General features: G+C 42.6%; 1 long non-coding RNA gene and 1 pseudogene across 1 annotated transcript; both read right to left on the minus strand.

Annotated features, from left to right (window-relative positions):
• Positions 1 to 2488: 2488 nt before the first annotated feature.
• On the minus strand, positions 2489 to 3253 carry LOC148119154 (uncharacterized). Its single transcript, XR_015735478.1, has 2 exons — positions 3089 to 3253; positions 2489 to 2825 (listed from the first exon to the last, which is right to left on the minus strand). It is a non-coding gene; the product is annotated as an uncharacterized LOC148119154 (long non-coding RNA).
• A 906-nt stretch (positions 3254 to 4159) lies between these two features.
• On the minus strand, positions 4160 to 4385 carry LOC148119155 (Nuclear RNase P; annotated as a pseudogene).
• Between the last annotated feature and the right edge of the window lie 2647 nt (positions 4386 to 7032).

A 7032-nucleotide genomic window follows, 5' to 3' on the forward strand; every position in this document is an offset into this window, starting at 1 on the left:
AAATGACTGTTTATGACTCTTTCCAAACTGAATTTTAGAAATGTATTTAACACTTCACAAAGTGTAGTTTTCTGTACATACTGACATCTTTGCTTGAGGTAAATCAAGTCACAGGTTTGGGGAGCACATCTTCCAAGACTATATGAGTACTTTAATAAAGTTTATGCATATATTGTCTGTCAATGCTTGAAAAAACGAAAATAAATTCAATGGTTTAGAAGTACTAATAGGAAATTAAGTTTTACTTAGCTTTATAAATTATAAACTGTTAAGTCTCTATTTTCACAGATGCAAATGCTCGGTTAGGGGATTTCATAGAGGTGGCCAACAGTTCAGTTGACTTTTTAACTTAAATCGTTCATCACTCACAGATTCTTGAAATAATGCTAAAGGTGAAAAATTACTGTCTCAACCTTGACGTGTGAATTATTACAGGCTTCAGAATGAAACTTGTATACATGTGGTTCCATGCAAAATCATTAAGAGAATGATAACGTCTAAGAGATATTAATGGCTAATGATTTAATTTCTAGATAGTTAAAAAATGACTTTTCTTTAAAAATTGACTTAAAATGAAGAACTTAAATTCAACCCGTCCTTTTATATACAATAAACCAGTATTGGAGATGTGGCTGTCAACTAACCTGTGGATCGTGACCCTACAGGGGTCACATATCAGATATCCTGCATATCTTGTATTTACATTATGATTTACAAAGTGGAAAATTACTGTTGTGAAGTAGCAACAAAGTAACCTTATGGTTGGGGATCACCACAACATGAGGGACCATATTAAAGGGTCATAGCTTTAGGAAGTTTGAGAGCTACCGACATATCCAATTATTAATTCTATTTAAAGTTCCTTTCCCAGTTTTTAAAAATCAATCTTACAACGCTGCTTGACTTTATCATTATGTGATCATATATTTGCAATCAGTTTAATGAGACATAAGCTTAATACATAAGTATAAATTAATAAATCCAATTTATGTAAACAGATATAAATGTTAAATTTAAACAATTCTAATTTATTATATTGAAGAGCATTAATTAGGTTTATTGTTTGTTTATGCAATCTACGTTAAATATATGTATTTATGTGCTTTTGATATGTAAACACACAGACTATCATGAGATTTTTGTTCTATATTAGTAGTGAAATTATATCATGTGTTGACATAATAAGACAATATTTTACCTTCCATAATAGTTCTATTTCAATTTTATTCTCTTTACATTGATTTATTTGTTGTGTGAATGTGTGTGGGCACATGCTTGCCCTGGCACTTACATAGAGATCAGAAAGAATTTGAAACAACTCTTTTTCCTTCCTTCACTATGTTACTTCTGGGGTCAAATTCAGGTCATCTGGCTTGGCAGCACTCTTACCCACTGAGTCATCCCTCTGTCCTGATTTTGTTCTTCTGTCGTGAATGTGTAATTACTTTGCTGACAGAAAATGCTCACAAAGGAAGTACTAGGTTGAACCTCTACTGCAGCTCAGCTGCTGCAATAGTAGATGCCTGATTGCCCTAGATTCAGAGACAGGATCAGATCTTGGTACTCCATAGAGAGCATAATACCACCGTAGGTTACATAGTGAGATCCTGTCGCAGGTGCAATATCAGACATATTCCGATGTTAACATGTACATTGTCCCTAAATTTTTACATTCTAATGCAAGATTTCTAGACTATGAACTTAAGTCAGCTAATTAGACATGCCTGTAGAATAATAATAAAAATATATTCATCCCTTCTCATTTCGTAAAATGAAATCCGTGCTAGCAATAATATTCTTGTGTGATGGCATTTGAATTCTTACAGCCTCTGTAAAGAAAGAAATAAGAACTAAGGCAAATAGAGAAGGGATATTTTCCTATGCTGTGTTCTGTGCTCCAATTTCTAGATGTGTTGCTGTAGTTAGTTCTTCTGGTCCAAATATAATCTACGCTTAGGTACTGCCCATGTAGATACCTGAGGGTGACATAGTTGTAGAAAAGTTGATTTCGTCAGAAGGAAAGCAGAATCCTTCATGTCTGAGTCTCCTCGGTTGATTTCCTTCCGAGTGCCGTGGCTATGGAAACCCTATTGCCTCCTTAGCATCACCTTCCAGCTGTTTCCTGCTCCTTTTTCCTAAAACCAGAGCAGCTCCTTTCCCTGTGCTGAAATGCAACTGAGGGGTCCCTTACACCACGGAGATGAAACTTCTCAAGATCAGAAGTATAATAGTGAGGCTGGAGAGATGGGCCCGTGGTTAACATTTCTTAGTTCAGTTAAGGAATGTTAATTTTCAGCATCCACAGAAGGCAGCTCACTATTGTCTGTAACTCTGGCCACAGGAGTAGCCAAAGACTATGTCCTCTGAAGACATACTCACTCACATTCAGATTCCTACACCTGGACACACATACACCTTATTAAAAAATAATAGCAATTTGCAGGGGGCCATCCTGTCCAGCAGGAATGAACGCCACCAAAAACGAGAATTCCTTCTCTGGTCACATCTTTATTTGGAGCATTCCCTTGAGGAAAATTGGGGGAAGGGAAGATAGAGCAGGGACGAGAGAAAGCTTAGAGAGAGAGCGTTGGGCCCCGAGGCAGCTGCTTTTAAACGGTGGAGCGGCTTGAACGCTGTCCTGATTGGTTAATGCCATTCTGCTGGTCTGAGCATGTGCAAGCAAGGGTGCAGGCAAGGGTGCTCAGCCCCACATGGCTACCTCCAAACTGCAGGACCACCTGTGCCTCCAGGTGGCTCCCAACATCTCCCCCTATTAATGTCTTTAAGAGCAATAAGGCAAAACTATTTTCCAATCTGGTCCCCACCTCATGATGTGTGGACCGATTGAAGAAAAGAAAAACAAGACACACCCTTCCCGTGCAATGGGACACTACCCTGGGAGTGCTAGGGCTGTGTCTGCACATCCTCCGCCTATGCATACCTTCCTCAATGCCGTGGGATTATCTGGTCCCTAGAGGGTATGCATGGCTAATTGCCTATGAGCTCTTTAGAAGCTGAGAGCCAAACTTGGGGTGAGGATACACATACCAAGACTGCCAAGGCCTGTGTCACGAAGACCCTGTCCCACCTCACTTGGGCTAGCAGGTAGCACACCAATCAAAGACATACAGCACTTCCACCTAGACACAGCATGCCAAGAATATCTCTGCTCCCACCCATTCCTAAGGAAGGAAAAGGCAAAATAGAGTCAGTCAGAAATTGTTAAGAGATAAGAGGTTGCACAGGGTGTTGCTCAAGGCGATGATGTGAAACAGTTGCTCTTGACACCGCCCAGAAGATCATCTCTGCTGCCTCCGCATGAATCTTCCACAGCAGGACACTCAGCATCCACTGGGTCATCTTCTTTATCTCTCTGGTCGGTCTCGCTGGCATCCAGATGTATGTCAGCATTCCTAGAAAAACATAAACAAAACTCTCCTCCCAAATTAACATTTAAGAGTACTAAAAACTCTCAGTGTAAAAATTCAGCACAATCAGTACTGGAAGTAGGCTGGTTTTGAACTTAGAGACCTGTAGGTCTCTGCTTCAAAAAGCAAATCTTGTTTGCCTGTACCAGCAAAATTTTGAATTAAAAATTAAGTGTATAGAATGCAAGAGAAATCCTTTCTCTGGGGGAAGCTGTCACTGGTAGTGTAGTCCCCCTCTTATGTCTGAAAACCAAAGCAGTTGTCACTGGGAATTGAACTCAGGACCTTTGGAAGAGCAGGCAGTGCTCTTAACCTCTGAGCCATCTCTCCAGCTCCCCTATTCAGATGAAAAAAACCTCTAGGTAGCATTGTTTAATTCCACCTGTTGCCTCAGGCAATAGGTCCGCCTTTCTTTGTTACCTAGGATACGGTAGCCAGGTAGACATGCCTTTATTATGATAATCACGACCAGTTCTTTGAGGGAGAATGGACGTCGGCAATCATCGATCTGACTACTTCCTGCTGACGACGGGACGATGTTTGGGGGATAAATGTTTTTATCTGACTGAATTCTTGGCGACAAATGTTTTTATCTGATTAAATTTTTGGCGGCTGTGGCTGTGAGCGGCGGCGGCGGCAGCAGCAGACAGCGGCGGTTGCCCCGCCTCTGAGGCGCATTGTGGCGCGCTCCGCATGGCCCAAAGGCATGGCTCCGCCCCGGGCCGTGCTGGGGCTCTCCGGTTTATCCTGTATCTGCAAACTGTGCACCCTGCCTCGCCTCAGGCAATGAACTCGCACCACCGGCCGTGAGCCTTTTCCAAGCTCCGGCGAGGGGGGGCATCCGCCCACCCGTGGAGGGCCCGGTTAGGGCCGCGGGGGGCCCCGTCTCAGACCTTCCCAGGGGCCGGGGAGTGACGAGCACTTAGTACGTGGCCCCGCCAGTGAGCTTCCTCCGCCCGCCCATGTTGCTATGGAAACGCGGTTTTTCCGCAGAGCCTGTGCTGGGATTAAAGGCATGCGCCACCACCACCGGCTACTTCCTCAATCAAAGTTAAAGTTTTCTGTACGTGAGAGCCAGAGACTGAGCTCTCTTATCAAAATTAGGCGAAAATCACCTCCAAAAGCTCTGTGGCTCTTTAAGAATAGGAAAGGCAGTCTTCGAACACAATCAAACTCGCCTCCCTACGAGACTGTTGCCTCCAGTCTCTAACAGCAAGTACGCAGGTGGACGGAGAGGGAGTGGAAGCCGCGGTCTCCCGTACCCCATCGTCCTCATAGTCCCGCCTTAGTTACCTCGCCTTTTTTGCTGCTGTTCACACTCCTCCTGCACTGAACTTAAGGGATTTTTCTTCCCCGTTACTTTCTGTACCTTCTTTCAGATACCTTAACTTTGATTTTTTTGTATTTTCTTTTCTTTTTAGGCCTATACTTTGAAATTCTTTTTCCTTCCCTTTTTGGAGGATTCAACTGACGTCACTCACCGCTCCACGTGTTCAGAGTTCTGAAATTCACGGCTCTCTGTGTCCTGGTGTCTGATTTCAGCTTTTTCTTCCGGGCTTTCAGCACGTTGCTGGGCGCTTCCTTCTCAGGGTCCCCCGGCGTAGTTGTCAGGGTCCCTTGGCGTCCCGGGTTTCGGCACCAGTTGCGGGGGGCCATCCTGTCCAGCAGGAATGAACGCCACCAAAAACGAGAATTCCTTCTCTGGTCACAACTTTATTTGGAGCATTCCCTTGAGGAAAATTGGGGGAAGGGAAGATAGAGCAGGGACGAGAGAAAGCTTAGAGAGAGAGCGTTGGGCCCCGAGGCAGCTGCTTTTAAACGGTGGAGCGGCTTGAACGCTGTCCTGATTGGTTAATGCCATTCTGCTGGTCTGAGCATGTGCAAGCAAGGGTGCAGGCAAGGGTGCTCAGCCCCACATGGCTACCTCCAAACTGCAGGACCACCTGTGCCTCCAGGTGGCTCCCAACAACAACTAGTCTTAAAAGTGTTTTGCTTTTGCTTCATTCATTTTAAAGGCTTTTCAGAAGCCCAATGATCCAACATATGCAAGAACAGTTTTCACCTTATAGATTTCTTATTTCGAATTAGCCACATATTAATTTAAATTAATAATAACTATAAAATATATTTATTTTAGGTGTCACACCTTGTCCTGTCCTTTCCTATTGGAGCTCTTCTGCATTCCTGGGTTATAATCAGCTGAGCAGCTCTGTCTGCTCCATCACACTGTTTCCTCCACAATGGACTGAAAACTGCGATGCTCTAAGCTGACCTAAGTATATCCTCTGTTAGTTTGTATCAGTCATTCTGCCTCTGTGATGAGACAGAGAGTTGAAACATATATAGCATAGGGTTATAGGGGAGTTCCCTATGCTGCTGAAATTATAGTTGAAAGAATAAGACAATAAGCAAAGACAATAAACTTTAGCCTGACATCTTGCACCGACAATATTATAAGGCAAAAGGGACACAAGAACATAGAGAACATAAACTAGTTCCGCACAGATGTTTAGAAACGTGCTTTTTTTGGGCGGGGGGCGGAGCTCAAACAGTAGTTAATGCATTCTAGGTTTGGGGGATGACATTTAACTTTTCATCTTTACACAGGACACAATCTTAATATTTCCCATTTATAGTAAGGAGATAAAAAGAATTTCCTCCAAAAGTTTTTGTAATGATGAAGTTAAATAAGGTAATGTCTGTGCTGAGTAAGATTTGCCTGCCCCCATCTCATCACTCAGTACTTGTTAACATGTATTTTCTGCAAAGTGTGGGAAGGGGAGTAGGAAAAGAATTTGGAACTTGGATAAAGAGCTAACATGAGAACTGAGCAATAATGTTAGCCTAGGTAAAGTACTTGAGATTTGTTTTCAATATTACTTTTCTCACTTGCAACATAAAATACCTCTGTGACTATACTCACTTCCTGTTACTGTTGGCACAGTTGCCAGAAACTAGCATGTTAATTATTTAGTGGAAACATCATATTTTCCAGCATCTGAAGGTCAGAAATTGAGCAGCTGTGTTCTATGTGCTTCACAGGGTCTTCCTGGAATTCCTGTTAGGTTCTGTTGGACCTTGTTCTTAGTTCTTAGAAGACTCACTAGGGACAGAGCTGCCTTCAAGTCTATCCTAGTCATGAAAAGAAGTCCCTGCCTTCTGGGTTATAATACTGATAACTTGGCTTATTAATGGAAGTGACAGACAGAGCACTCAGAAATCACTCACACACTTTACTACCTAATTTCCATACAATTCAAGGGAGCCAGAAGGCTCTCTTTTGTCTGTCTGCCATCTGCTAAGGTAGCATTTTAGACAAGCCCCTCCAATCATGGTGACATGGCTTCATTTTGATTTACAATGAGAGACAATCATCTAAAGACAGCTTATAGCAGAAATCAGAGTACTTGGAGCTTTACAGGTGACCAAGGACCAGAAATTGTTGATCACCTATGATGAATTAATAGCAATAAATACATGAGTCATAGAGCAATGACCAAAATCATCAAGAAAATGTTTAAAGTTTCAGAAGGGATTTCTCAGAGGTATGGAGTCCTAGAGTTTACATGTGGGAACTCATGTCTCCTATGAAAGGAGAGGGACA

The sequence above is a fragment of the Myodes glareolus genome, chromosome 18 (genome assembly GCF_982192425.1).
Source record: "Myodes glareolus chromosome 18, mMyoGla1.1, whole genome shotgun sequence".
Taxonomy (NCBI): domain Eukaryota; kingdom Metazoa; phylum Chordata; class Mammalia; order Rodentia; family Cricetidae; genus Myodes; species Myodes glareolus.